General features: G+C 43.1%; 1 protein-coding gene and 1 long non-coding RNA gene across 3 annotated transcripts in view; one reads left to right on the forward strand and one right to left on the reverse strand.

Moving 5' to 3' along the window:
• Positions 1–1,090: 1,090 nt before the first annotated feature.
• LOC142500894 (uncharacterized) lies at positions 1,091–5,422 on the reverse strand. Of its 2 annotated transcripts, none has more exons than XR_012803341.1 (3): positions 5,210–5,422; positions 4,927–5,007; positions 1,091–2,771 (listed from the first exon to the last, which is right to left on the reverse strand). It is a non-coding gene; the product is annotated as an uncharacterized LOC142500894 (long non-coding RNA). The 2 variants fall into 2 exon arrangements; XR_012803340.1 differs by lacking the exon at positions 1,091–2,771 and adding an exon at positions 4,557–4,664.
• A 3,571-nt stretch (positions 5,423–8,993) lies between these two features.
• CHST3 (carbohydrate sulfotransferase 3) overlaps positions 8,994–15,290 on the forward strand; it is a 91,347-nt gene continuing 85,050 nt past the window's right edge. The window contains exon 1 of the mRNA XM_075610609.1: positions 8,994–9,619. The gene's annotated coding sequence lies outside the window, so the exon portion shown is untranslated. The remainder of the gene's footprint in view (positions 9,620–15,290) is intronic.

Here is a 15,290-nt window from a genome sequence, read left to right on the forward strand (position 1 = left end):
AATAATTCTTGGGAAGGGCGAGCTGAACATACATGGAATAACATGTCTTATTATGATTAACCTTATTACAGCTTATGGGGTCATCAAAGCACTGGCTACAATGTTTTTCTTGCTATGTTTTCACCTTTTCTCATTTCAGTGGCATAGTGATTAATATAGCAACCTCTGCTGGCTTAATATGTATATATGGCAGTGGCCAGTGGCAAATTAAGACCCTCTGGGGCCCCTAGGCACCAAAACTTTGGGGGCTTTTCCTTGCCCCCCTCCTGCAGCGACATGACGTTGCATCGTCATATGATGTCGCATTGTCATAGCAATGCGTTGCCATGTGACATCGCGGCGCCATTTGATGTTGGGTCACCATGACAACGCAATGCTACAGGAGGAGGGCCGCTCTGGAGAAGATAAGAGACGACACACCTCCCTCTCTTACACACACCTTACCTTGGGGGAGGTCCGGGGATTCTGGAGCTCCCTCCTCCAGCTCCTACCTCTGGTCGGGCGGAAGTTGGATCCCGGCACCCACAGGAGAAGGGAGAGTACGGCAGACAGTGACCGCCAGGCTGCTGCATGGAGAGCCGCAGCAACCTATGGGAGCCCCCTAAGCTTGGGGGGCCCTAGTCACGTGCCTACTGTGCTATTGGGTAATCCGGCACATGGATGAACCAGGTTCAAACCCTATTGTCACTTCCTCTTGAGCAAGTCCCTTTGGGACATATTTACTAAGTGGTGCCAAGCCAAATGTCAATTAGCTATAAGGTGCCGTATGGTTTCGTACCATTTAAGAAGATAATTAGAGTAACCCACCAGCCTGGGATGAAATTGAATATGAACTGATTTATTGAACCAATGTCACGGTCAAAAAAAGGACATTTTTCAAGATTAATTTCTGTACGCTTTAGATTCCTGATGGAAAATCTCTGAGTGCACATGTACTCAGAACTTTGCTTAGGGCCACTTGTATGTATGTATGTATGTATGTATGTATGTATGTATGTCTTTATTTGTATAGCGCCATAAAATGTACATAGCGCTTCACAGTAGTAATACATGTCATATAAATAACAAATATAAATAACACATCATGGGAATAAGTGCTTCAGACATACTGTAAAAGTAACATTAAGGAAGGAGTCCCTGCTCCGAGGAGCTTACAATCTAATTGGTAGGTAGGGAGAACGTACAGAGACAGTAGGAGGGAATACTAGTAAGTGCGTCTGCAGGAGGCCAAGCTTTGTGTCATGTGTCCATGATTATCCAGTGCTACTCATATGCTTCTTTAAGCAGATGTGTCTTAAGGTGGGTCTTAAAGGTGGATAGCGAGGGGGCTAGTCGGGTATTGAGGGGAAGAGCATTCCAGAGGTGTGGGGCAGAAAGTGAGAAAGGTTTGAGGCGGGAGAGAGCTTTAGATACAAAGGGGGTAGAAAGAAGACATCCTTGAGAAGAACGCAAGAGTCGTGATGGTGCATAGCGAGAAATTAGGGCTGAGATGTAATGAGGGGCAGAAGAATGTAAAGCTTTAAAAGTGAGCAGTAGAATTGAGTGTGAGATACGCGATTTAATCGGAAGCCAGGAGAGGGATTTCAGCAGGGGAGACGCTGAGACAGATTTAGGAAAGAGTAGAGTGATTCTGGCAGCAGTGTTTAGGATAGATTGTAGGGGAGACAGGTGAGAGGTAGGAAGGCCGGACAGCAGGAGGTTGCAGTAATCGAGACGTGAGAGAATGAGGGCCTGAGTCAGAGTTTTAGCAGTTGAGTAACAGAGGAAAGGGCGTATCTTTGTGATATTGCGGAGGAAAAAGCGACAAGTTTTAGAAACGTTTTGAATATGAGAGGAGAATGAGAGAGAGGAATCAAGTGTGACCCCTAGGCAGCGTGCTTGGGCTACTGGGTGAATGATCGTATTTCCACTTAATAAATATGTTCCGTTATCTCCCTGTGTATCAGACTCCAACACTGTAAATTATTCAGGCTAGGGCTCATTGTCTCCAGAACAAATTAGGGGGCGGATAATCTCGCCATGAAATAAAAAAATATATATAAAAATAGGAAATGGTGCAAAATGTTACAATACTCCAAAGTGATTAAAAATCAAATACCAATACACTCACAATACACTCACAAGTGTAGGTAGTGATCGCACCTTTCCAAGGGTGATGATCATCCCTTGTATACAGCAGTGGGTGGTTCTGGTAAGTATGTTCTCCCGGAATACTTTAAAAAATGAGAAGTATAAAATATAAAAGTCACGTAACAAAACTCACAGACACAGGTGAGTTATAAGCATATTGGACACAACAGGGCAGTCCTGAGCCTCCAATCACTGATGTTAAGATGTCAGCGTTTGTATCCTGGCGTTCTCTGCAATGCCCCAACTTTGGCATGCTACAGCTTCCCAGTCGGCATGTGCGGGCCTTGCAGTGTGGTCACCGGTGTTCAGTCTCTCCTCGCATCCTTGTCCACTCCGATCGCCCTACGCCTTTCACTGCAACTTGCAGCTTCCTCAAGGGCCCTTAAGTATTGTAACAAATGGCGCTATTTCCTTTCTTTCTATTTTTTATTTCATGCCCCGAGATCATCCGCACCCTAATTCATTCTGGATATACTGTTGAAGACAAGAGTTCTATCCAGGGGTTATATATTGTATTTTCAGAAACTTCAGTGATATTACCTTGACGTTTTGATACTGTTGTGAGGTCTTGCACATACTTTTTTTTTTTATCACCAAGGACTCATTGTGCCTCCAAAATTCTGTGCACAGCATTGAGTACACTAATTAAAAAAAATAAAAACTATTCAAACATGATATCTACAATGTTTCATAAAAGAATGGACACAATACTAAATACAACAACTGACTCTACAATAATATATATTTAAGAGGGAGGGTTTGGCTACCCTTAGACTGCCCATTGGTACTCATTTGGAATGAATCGGACTCATTGGAACACAGGCTAACACCCTCCCATCTCACTCACTGGAGGACACAGTTACTTCCGTTAAGCATCAGTAGTCCTGTAGTATGCTTCGATTTAACTTTTAGTTTGGTTAAATCAGTCTTCCAGAATCTCACATCTCCTCTGGCTTGAAGCAGTATAGCTTGCCACAAGATGTGTGGACTTTCATTATCTGAGATGTGGAATGTAGTTGTTCTTATCTGAAAGGTGCAAGTTGGTTGGCGTGCTGTGAGATGTGGAATGTCTCACTGATCAGGGTGGTGACATTTGGTTCCTGTGACTTGGAAACTGTTTTTTAGTTGCCTTCCATTTGGAGGTGACATTTGGTCGGCCTGATCTGAGTAGGTGGCAACATAATTTTGGCTTGCACTCAAGTAATAAGGAACAATGCCTTTCTGAACTATTATATGTGGATTGAGGTTTGATAGTTGTAAAGATCAAAGGGTGTAGATGACATTCAGCGGTTCAGCTCCATCAAAAAGACATATTAGTACGATAATTAGGTGCGAGTGTCACTTATTGAAAGACTGTTTCATTTATTTTTTTAGCATTAGTGGTCTCAGATTTCAATTGCGTTTCACCCTGTCAAATCCCATATCTTATTCAGACTGGTCCTTGGAACATGACAGGCACCGGAATGGGACTTTGTAGGCTGTACACTTCTACAACATTTCACAAATCCTACCATAAATGTTTAGTAGGGCACAGCATAGGCGTCCTGTCAGTCTGACTGCACTGGATGCAACTTTTTCTGTTTTGTATCTGCTTGTGTCAGCTTCCAGTGTAATAACAACTTGATAACCCAGCTTCTTACATCTGGATCAGGATCGGTTAAGCACCACATATGTCACAGCAGCTCATTTTGTCCATGTGCAGATTTTAATACACATAAGGCTGCGTCCATGTTTAGTGCTTGCGGGCAGAGGCGCGCTGAGGCGCGCTTCCGCTCGGCACTGAGCCCCTACAGCCGCAATGAGGGAAATTTTAAATCTTCGCGCTTGCCGGTCACTGGCCCCGGCCGCCGACCCGCCCCCCGGATGGCGCGCTGTCTAAGGCCAGGGAAAGCACCTGCTTTCCCTCAGCCTCAGCGCGCCTCCGCACGCCAGGATTAACCATGGCCAAGGCCTTATATTTGATGTGCATTGCTTATATCAGTGGTTCTCAATTCCTGTTCTCAAGTACCCCCAACAGGTCAGGTTTTAAGATTATCCCTGCTTCAGCACAGGTGGCTCAATCAAAATGACAGCCACTGATTGAACCGCCTGTGCTGAAGCAGAGATATCCTTAAAACCTGGCCTGGTTGGGGGTACTTGAGAACTGGAGATAGATTGCTAAATATAACCAGTCATTGCCTCACTAAGTGATAAAGCAGACAAAACTGATGACAATAAAAAAATCAATGCATTTTTTCAATAGAAGGACTATTTAAAACAGCAATCCCGCCCATTTGTTGCATACACGCTCTTTTCTTTTATGGATTGTGAAATGGGGAGGAGGATGCCACCTGGCTCCCAAGATACTTACCAGTGAAGTTACCGGGAGAAAACAAAATGGCCGCCAAGCTGCGGAGCAATTAGAAGCTGCAATGTCAGGAAGGCCATTTAAATCCTCCACTCCCCCCACAAAACAAAGAGGTAATACTGGAAACTTTACCAGCAAGTATCTTGGGTATGGGGGTTCAGCTTGAGGGGATCCCATGGTTCTCATCCTGTTCAAAAAAAGGGAGGGTTGGCAAGGTGAGACTGGTGCTTTAAATGCTGCATGTCACATACATGGGACCATAAAAAAAAGCGTGCTTTATTGTAGATACATCTAAAAATAATGAATATTGTAAACAGCTACAACCACAAATAAAAATACACAATAACAAAATATATTTTTTAAGGGTTGATTTTCTAGTCATCCCGTCTGTATTTAACATTTTAATATTGCCATAGGCCCATAGGGTATTCCAGATTTGAGTTACTTACCCTATTAGATGCTTATTATGCTTTTAAACTTGAGTAGATCTGGCGGTCTCTTTTAGTTATGAGTCACACACGAGCGTCGATCTAGAAGTGAATGAAAAGAACGGCCGGTATAAAGGATCTTCTGTTACTGGATAAACTGCTTGTACAAGGTTAGAAGTAATAGAAAGTTAATCTATATGGCTGCTTTGTCTGGAGTAGTAGGACTGGACATATTATGGTTGGTTTTTAGAGTATACATACATTAACTGTTATAGGGTCAAATAACTATCTGTAGGTCACTTACTTCCAATTATGGTTAATTGACTTCAGAATCGAAATCCTTCCGTTTATCTGTTACATCTTTTTCAGAAGCTGGTGCCAAAGAGACAGCAAAGACAAGGAACCCATGAGTTCCTCTGCATGTCTTTCATCTTCATGCAACCCACTGTCAAATCATGCCATACAGTGGTTGTTATATAACAGAAGGATTCTGGGTAAGGAAATGCAAATGAGAACATAGTGTGCCGGGTTATCTCCCATAAAAGTGTGTGTGTATATATTCTATTTCCTATGTGTGATATATATACAGTATATATCACACACAGGAAATAGAATGCATGGGTTTGAAAGAAAACAAAAGTGTGTGACATCACAAGGGAGTGCCAGGCATAACACAAGAAGAGATAACTATCGTTGGACAAGATAGTACTCAAAAGACCAACAAAACGATCACAAGAAAGATGGGAGGATGAAATCAGAAAATGTGTTGAAGCAACATGGAGAGGCTACAACCGCAGTACTTGGAAGATCATTGGGTAAAGCCTTCATAATGTTACACACACACACACACACACACACACGTATGTATATATATATATATATATATATATATATATATATATAAAAACCCATAATACTGAGTTAAGTTATGGTGAGTAAAAAAAGTGACAAAAACCCTCCACAGGAAAGCAAATATGCAAATATAACTGTATGCTCATCTGCATGTCTTAGGCAGGTCTGTAACCCCGCCTTTCCCCATTATCACCCAGCATACAGCACTTCCACTGCAGCAAGGGATTCTGGGATGCAGCAAGCTTAAGCCTATAGGGAACCATGTTAAAAATGGTTATTGAGGCAAAAAGTGACACTGTGTGCTCATTTGCATGTCATTTCCCAGAATCCTTTGCTGCAGTGGAAGTGCTGTATGCTGGGTGATAATGGGGAAAGGCGGGGTTACTGACCTGCCTAAGACATGCAGATGAGCATACAGTTATATTTGCATATATATATGTAGCCCTGTTTTCCCCCTTCTCTGGGAGATTCTACAGTCTACGCTATTTGTGTGGTGCACTACCTGTATGGAGCAGGAGATCTTGAGCTGCCTGCGTTGTTGTTGAGACCAGGACAGGCTTTTGGGGTTCTATTTTTGTAGTTCTTCTCGGGTACTCAGCACCTCCAGCTGTAGGGTGCTCCAGGTATCAGCCCCCACCATGGCATCCTTCTACCCCCCTGTCCAATGACTGACACTCAGACAGGGGAATATAGTAGAACCAGGATCCTTTAATATCTGCATATTATGCATCCACTGCAACTCTCCTTACAGTGCTGTACAGTCTTTGAAGTCCCAGACTTCTAGAGGGCACCTACCCCTATAATAGGGACAATGAGTCTTGATGTTCCTGTGCCTGGGGTGGGCCAGCTCATCCTCACAATGGGAGAGACTGACAGACCATGCTCTCTCCTTTCTCTTCAGAGCAAGACTGCCAACTAAATTTGGATACTCCCCTGATTAGGGTTCAGAGGGGGCGTGCTCAGGGTCTACTCTAGACCTATACTGATAGGCTTACCCAGGCCATGAGTCTTTGTAAATGGTTGCTATAAAAACAAAAAAAAATGCTTGTTACATTATAATACACCAAAAATGTCATTCCGAGTTGTTTTTTTTTTTTAAATACTATAATTATTTTCTCATAGTACAGAACAAAAACACATACATATAGGATATTGCTTGGTCTGCAGCTTTAAAGTGGCGATGACTATTAGGGCTCGCTCAGACAGGCTGCTATGGCAGCTTGCTAGCGTTCGTGCCCCCGCCGCGTGCTCCTGCAGCACAGCGATCTGTGCTCAAACAGCAGGAGCCAGATTGCGGCGTACGGGGGCGTGGCGGGGGCATGTACTGAAAGCGTCACGGAGCTGGTTCGCCTCTATTGGCTGAACCAGCTCACGTCACGCAACTGTAGCCCCAAATTACAATTTAGGTTGTGCCGGCAAAATGTTGCAGCGACAACGCTGCACTTTGCTGCCGGGGGAGTTTTCAGTTTGAAAACTCCCACCACACAACCCAAATTTGCGACAGATGTGCGCGCGCACATCGCAACACCTTCTGTCTGAGCTCAGTCTTAGGCTAAGTCCATAGTGACTTAAGCCGTGCGGAGGCGCGCTGAGGCTGAGGGAAAGCAGGTGCTTTCCCTGGCCTTAGTTTGTGCGTCGTCCGGTGGCGTGTCGGGGGGCGGGCCAGTGACATCATGGAGCTGGTTCGCCCTCATTGGGCGAACCGCTCATGTGACCGGCCCTGCGCTCCCGTGAGCGCCGAAACTAAAATTGACTTGTCGGCTACGCTTCCGCACGCCTGCGGAAGCGTGCGCGAGCCCCTGCTAAAGCCGCTCTCATTGCAGCTGCAGGGGCTCACTGCCGAGCGTGAGCGCAGCTCAGCACGGGTGCTGTCCATGCCCGCGGCCTTAGATTTGTTGTGTGACCTCTGACACACCTGATGTGTGAATAGGATTTAGTACACCAATGAGTAGTCAGGAATTTTGCAACATAATGATCAACTCTATCTATCAGGACACCTTTTAATTATATGCATAGATTATGGCTGTGGGAGAGGAAATAGACAAAAGATCTTTACAATTTGTAGAAGAGAGCATTCTTATACCAGGCGGGTCAGAGGATGGTGCGATGGTGAGGTCCATAGTTGCCACTCTGGAAGGGGAACACTAGTGTCTGCCTTTGGCATTAAGAGCTTGAAATTGAGACAAACAGAATGGACAGAGAATGGGTACCTAGGAGGTGGGTGATCACTGTTGGCCCAGTAACAACTGCTAATATGTTCAATGAGTATATTAGTTAATAGGCTCTGCCCCATTATTCCTCCACCTCTTCATGTTCATTTGCAACTCATATATGGACTATTGCACAACGCCTACGGAATTGCTCTTATTTTATCCTCGTCCTACACTGCCATCCAATATCAGAACCCATATTCTCAAGTTTACAGAGACGAAACCACTGTGGTCTCCAGACTACAGGTAAAGACACCTTGGTGATGGGTAAAAGGCTTCATCTATGGAAAGAGTGTTAGAGAGTAAGTAGGGAGATAGAACAACTTGAAACGTTGTTTGTATAAATAAAAGACAGAGAAAGAAAAGGGAATATCATAAATTATTCAGAGGCGGAGGAGGGGGGAGGGGGGTAGAAGCATCTGATCAAAAATAATTGCCCTTGGTCACACAGATGTGGCACTTGGCATTTTTAATGCAGTCTTATGTTTTGAGGGCCTCCAGCTAGCAGGGGGTTAGGCAGGGTTTAAATGCCAGTATCTGACTCCTCTAGGGGTAGAAGTAGTAGGGTTTTTAGAATATGGATGTTCCCTCCTTTTTGAAATACAGCTGAAATTGCTTTACTGCAGTAAACTGAGGGCTTCAAAAACTGCAAAGCAGTTCAGTGGTTGATCTCCATGCAGATGTGAAGCTGCATGGAGCAGCCCTGTAATGCACTAATGCTTTTATTTTAACAGGACTGTGGGTAGAGCACCAAATATCATCCCATAAAAAAAAAGCTCATGAAGAAACGACTGTCAAAAAAAATGACTGACTTATTTTCGAGAGAAAGTGCCAAATACTCAAACTGTGCATACTTAGTGCTACTCTGAGACAAAGCTAACAGAGAGCTCGTTGTTCATATGGATCCCCAGAGAAGGAGTGAGGGGAGGAGGTGGAGAGAGAGGAGGAGGGGGGGAGATGAAGGGAGAGAGAGGAGGAGAAGAAGGAGCTCATGAGGTAGGGGGAGGGATGAGGGAGAAGAGGAGAGGTATAGCAGGGAGGAGGAAGAGGGTGGGAGAGATCTTTTCAAGGCTCCACCTCTAGGCAGACAGGGACTTCACTGAGATGCTGCACTCCAGGCTCCAGCCGGGACCCACCGAACACTCACCAACTTCTCCCACGCGTCCCAACTTCATCCTCAGGTCTCCCATGGGTCGCAAGCTAGAGGATCAACTGTAGGAAACGCGACAACTTGGAGAGACCAGGCTGCCTGAAAAGTTCCGCTACACTCAGATGCATTTGCATAGGAAATCCTGCCTTTTGTTGCCCTCCTCCTGGTCCCCTTTTAAAGATTTGCAAAGAGCAGGGGGAAGTAAGTTTTGCATCTGGTTAATCCCGGCTGCTTCCTGCTGTTATTTCTTATAATAAACACCCAGGGAAATGCAGCCCCCTGCAGTCTCTGGGACAAGAAGGGGAAGCTGCTGACAGCATGCGGGCTGCCCTGCTGGCTAGGAGCGCACCCCCAGCCTATGTGTCACATCCTCCATCACCCAGCTAGGACCTCAACCTCACACTTTCACAGCCCTGCTACCCAGGAGAGAAGCTGGAGCAGATCACTGGGAGGAAAGCAAGAGGCAGAGAGAAGAAGCGGGACAGTGGATGCTCGCCATTCTGTGAGTGCTTCTTCTTACACTTCTAATGGGATTCAGGGGGGGGGGGGGGGTTAATTAAATTATCATTTCACATTTCCCTCCTCTAAAAGAAAAAAAAAGTTTAACCTGGAACTTTCTTCAAAACTGCCACATTTTTACCTAGTCACGTTTATGGAAAATAAGTTATATTCCCTTTAAAACAGATTGTTAAGGAGAGATTGGGTCTATGCCATTGCATTGTTGGTTATTCTTATGAAGTGCTTAATGATATTGCAGGGAGGGATTTCCTGGGCCCACAACTTGCAATAAGAAAAGTCACACTGACTGCCACTTGTTGCAAAACCATATATTGTTTTAGAGAACACATTATACCAGCATTGTATATTCAACTGGGGAAAAAAATATACCATGGACCTGGAAAATGAATATGTTGATGTGTAAATTGGTATTGTATATCTGAGTTTACAGCCTCCTCAAATGTCATTATCCACAGAGGAATCAACAGCCCTCAGGAGTGCAAGAAAAATGTTTGGGGTGGGGTGCTCTACGTACGAAATCAGTAACATACATATATTTTCATAATGTATAAACTCCATGGGGGCTGCAGAGACCCCACACTCCTGGTTCCACCCCATCACCCTTGCATCAAACAGACCCTTTGCAGGTTGCCTACTGCTCCCAGTTAACCAAAGAGAGGTCTCCACTGCGGTAAGGGGTTTTACGATTGATGCCTGGAGGGGACAGAGGGCATTAGGGCTGTTCATGGATTCTGCAGCTGTAATTATTGTAGTGTAGCTTGTCAGCACATACTCATTATCGCTTCATATTGCAGCATGCCCATTTGCCAGTAAAGGGGTTACAAAATGTAATTCTATTTTTGACACAGTTATAAAATGCATTAGTTCTCAGTGACAACCATACATTCTCCCCCACATCCTCTTTTGATGTAGATGAAGATGCTGACTTCAAGTTTGAAGTTGATGTGAGGATGGAAGTCATGGAACATAGTAATTTTGGATGGATGAAAATGAAGAAGTATTAACTACAGTACATTGTATTTAACCATTTGGAATGTAACATGGTAGTGAGGATGACAGAAAAGCAACTATGAGTACCTCTAGGACAGGAGACCCAAAGAAACGTGACATGACTAAAGTTGGGATGATCCCCTCCTCCCACTATTCACCCCTGAAACCCTTCAATTCTGCACAAAAAAAACAATAGATACGCCCTTGCAGCGAGGATGAACTATGCTGTTGGCTACTGCAGTGGGTAAGAGGCTAATGATATCAGGCGCCACTTGTCACCAACATGGCACCATGGGATTCTTAAGGAGGATCTTTGTGTTGGTGCTATTTTCAATTCTATTTTCTTTATCTAAGAACTTGATGATTTGGGGGTCTGGGAGTTTCTAGTGACACCTATATCAGTATATACAGTAGTGCATCTTGTACATTTCTATACGAATATACTGATATTAAGTACAATTATACAGTGATGCTGGTACGTTTTCATGAGTGGAGGGCTGGAAGTATATAGTGTACTCAGACCGCCTTAGTTAATATGATGAGAAGTTGGGTAACACACAGTTATCGATGCACTAACATTTATTCACTTAATGTAATGTACGTTACCCCGCTTTTCATCAAATTGCATATGGCTCAGTATTACTCTACAGTGCAGCATATGTGGGTTCAGTAAATATTGGTACTGTATTAGGGTAATCACATACATTTTGGAGAATTTTTTTCCCATAAAGTCTATCTCTCTACATAAAATATATGCAGGTTTTAGGCTTGATGAAGGGACTAATTACCACGGTTTACTTTGAGTGGCGATTGATTTCCCAAATAAGGCTGCAGGCTATAGTGGGCTCTGCTCTAAAGAAACAGCTTGTTTAAGCTGTAGAGCCACAGAGTAGTCTGGGCATGAATGGAGCTCAGGGGCCTGGAGATATTTGTTAAGCATTGAAACCCTGTGCTAACTACTCATATTCACTTTAAAAAAAAATACTAAAAGAAAAAGAAACTTCAAAGCCACAAGCCCCAACGCTGGGGCAATTTCTGTTCCTTTGTGAGTTTATCCAGGTGTCCGGGAGACTCATGGTGCAGAAGCTCTGAAAACAAGCCCCAAATTACTGTTTGTAACCACAGGAAAGATTTATTTCGTAGCATGTGTTGTATTGCTGTATTCTTATAATGCCTCCCTAGACAGTGCAATCAATTCTTGTTGCATAGAAATACACTACTAATGCACAAAAGCTAACACAGGCAAGTGCGTATTCCCTGTTCTAAAGAGCTTGCGATCCAAGTAGTATAATTGGAGACAACAGGATTACATTACATCAACATACAAGGGTATTTGACATGTCTGATTTTGAGTTTATAGTTAACTTATTTAGCGTTAGTGAAGCACTGATGTGTATTGAAATAGTATTTTTTCAAAATAATTATTAAATAAAGGTAATCGTCCCCAATATTTTATGATGTATTTCCACTTACTTGATCCAAATAAAGTACAAATTGTCATTGATTCCCATGATTTTTTAAATCCCATTCTTCTACGCTGTAAAATCAATGTGTTTCTTTCAAAGTTTGAGCAGTTTTGATGTAAAAACGTGATTTAAAAAATATATATATTTTGCTGGGGTTAATAAAAAATGGCCGACATCTACATTTACTAATTCAGCTCTGATCACTGCAACTTTAAAACAACACTCTTTATTTTGTAGGATATATATGCATTTAACTTGCTAGTTATAGATAATGTATTGTATATTCTGGATATTTGCTATTGGTCTTCTCGCAGATACATCTCGTTCGTCTATGTTGCAGAGCTATTTAATGTTATCTTAATTGATTATAGAGCGGTTGAGGTGTTCTATAGCGGAACATTTCCAACACTTGTTTCTAACTTGGACTACAGTATTTAATGTCTAATACTACCAATGCAGCGATTCAGCGGAGATAGCATGGGATGCAGTTATTTCAAAACAAATGTCTCTAACCCACAAATATCCGAATCACAGCCCAAAACATTCATGGTTTAATAAAACATTATTTATTATAATTAATAATAATTAACTGCCAGATATCTCACTACTAGGATAGAGTATTAGGGATAGCACCTGTAACTGTTACTTCAGTAAAACATACAAACCTGACTCTAGTGTGTTGTTACTGTATGTGGAATGGTTTAAATTCCTTTTAAACCAGCATTTTAATTGGTGACATTTGAAGAAGTACTGTGTAGCCAGTTTTGCAAAATGTCTTCGCCTGGATTTCTCCCCACCCGGCGATGTAACACCGAGGTGTTTGATGACACACTATGCAATGTGTGTTAATTTTCATTATCACATTTTTCCAAGGCTACAAATGTGATACAATTTAATGAGTTTATGTCATTAACCAAGTTTATTTGAGGTGGGATTAAGGCAGCCTTGCCTGCATTTTGCTTCTCACTTTCAGTGGAAGACAGATTAGAACAGGGGCGGCCAACTCTAGTCCTCAAGGGCCACAACAGGCCAGCTTTTAAGGATATCCCTACTTCAGCACAGGTGGCTCAGTCGACGCTGAAGCAGGGATATCCTTAAAACGTGGCCAGTTGGTTGCCTTTGAGGACTGGAGTTGGCCATTCCTGGACTAGACGTGCTGTTGCTACCTGGTGTTAAATCCAAGGATTAGGTTAAAACTTCCACTTCTTTTATTTCAAGATTACGGGTTGCTAATGCTAAGAGTTGTCATTCTGTAACATTAATTGTATTTTTATGAGTTCTGTAGTGCTGCTTAAGCCTGCGATTATGCAGAAAACCGCCTGTGGTGTCGCCCGTAGCGACACTGCGCGGCGCAAAAAAACAAGTTTCATACATACATGATAAGTGGCTATACCAAATTCAGCTGTCTCCCTGCTTGCTACTGCAAAGCGGAGACAGCTGATGCGTTTTCAAAATGTGTTTTTGCGCCGCTACGGGTGACACCACGGGCGTTTTTCTGTATAATCGCAGCCTAAGTTATTTCTCTCTCTTACATACTTATGTCATTGCAGAATTGTCTTAGGTCTAAAGTAGCCCCGTACCGCCCTTGCGAGGGCGTTATAGGATGATATTTTAACATAGGTGTATTCACATATGACCTTCAACCTCTTCACACCTTATTTAGAAACGGCAGATACTGTATTGTAATCATTGGTCATGGAAAAACTCAAGCCCAACAACTAACAGAAGTAACAACATCTGTATTTCTTGGGGTCTATGGAGACAACTATGGATGTAAACATGTATATCCAAATTAGACCATACAGTATCACTAATATTAATAGATTGTACAGGTTCCAAGATGGTCATTTGCGACTCTAATCCATTCTTAAATTTGCACTAATCCAGGGGTGGGCAACTTCATTCCTCAAGGGCCACCAACAGGTCAGGCCTCCAGGATATCCCTGCTTCAGCACAGGTGGCGCAATCTGAGCCAATGATTGAGCCACCTGTGCTGAAGCAGGGATATCCTGAAAACCGGTGGTGTCGGTCGGTGGCCCTTGAGGACTGGAGTTTCCCACCCCTGCACTAATACCTCATTATATATATTTTGTCATTGAGTAGGACAGCATTATGTAACGTTCCACTTGGCACACCCCATGTTTTAGGGATAACCAGCTAATCACACATTCACATGGATAAGTGCAGACATGTGTGCTTGGTAAATCGTTGATTATGCCTAAAATCTGGTCTGCATGGGGTTTTCCGAAACACTGCACTCACTACTCTTTAACCTTAAATACACACGGGGTCTTCTGCCTCTGATGTGTATGGCGTGAAGAAGTGTTTACTCTTCAAAGAAGATCAAAAGCACATTGAATACAATCTGTAAATTATAAATGGAAAAGGCCATTTAGAGAGAGGAGTTATTTGTGTGTAGAAGGCATGAGCCTCAATCTCATTTAACAGCATGTATGGGAGTTGCAATATGGTAGATAGAGGATCAGGTCCAGCCACTTGGGGCGCCCCTACCAGGGGTCTAAAGCAGGGGTGCGCAAACTGGGGGGAGCCCAGCACTTACAGAGGCAGTGCGCTCTTCCCCTCAACATTTAAATAAAATGCAGGGGAAGCGCACAAGGCCTCTGTAACGTCCTCTTACCTGCTCTCTGGCGGCTTCTGGCGGCACATTGCCATGACAATGCATTGCGATGACACCGGAGAGAAGGTAAGGTAAGGGGGGGCATGAGCAAGGGGGGAGAGCAGGGAGGGGGGCGCAAAGAAAAACGTGTGCGCATCCCGGGTCTAAAGCAATACAGACCCTTTTTGCTACCTATAGAATTATCCTTATATTTGGTGTGCTTCTTGCAATATAGTGGAAGTTTTTTTTTAATGATTTGGATGTGTATAAAAGCTATTTTTTATATCTTATCTGTATATCTGTTCTTACACTTTTGACAGTTGGGTCGGAAATCGTCATGGCAAAAAACTCCATAGGAAATGTCACTGAATGTATATGGTTCCATTAGGTGATAGTTAAAGAGGCAATCCAAGTTGTACATTTTTTTTAAGTATTTATTTTTTATTTACAGTACATAGGATTGAGGCATGGGGTCTTTTTTTATTGGAAATCCTGCAGACTTGTACATTATATTTTTAACATGCATAATGTAGCAGATTCTTATACAGGTATCTCTTTGTTCCATACAATATTCGTTTTGC

The sequence above is a fragment of the Ascaphus truei genome, chromosome 8, assembly GCF_040206685.1.
Source record: "Ascaphus truei isolate aAscTru1 chromosome 8, aAscTru1.hap1, whole genome shotgun sequence".
NCBI classification, from domain to species: Eukaryota; Metazoa; Chordata; class Amphibia; order Anura; family Ascaphidae; genus Ascaphus; species Ascaphus truei.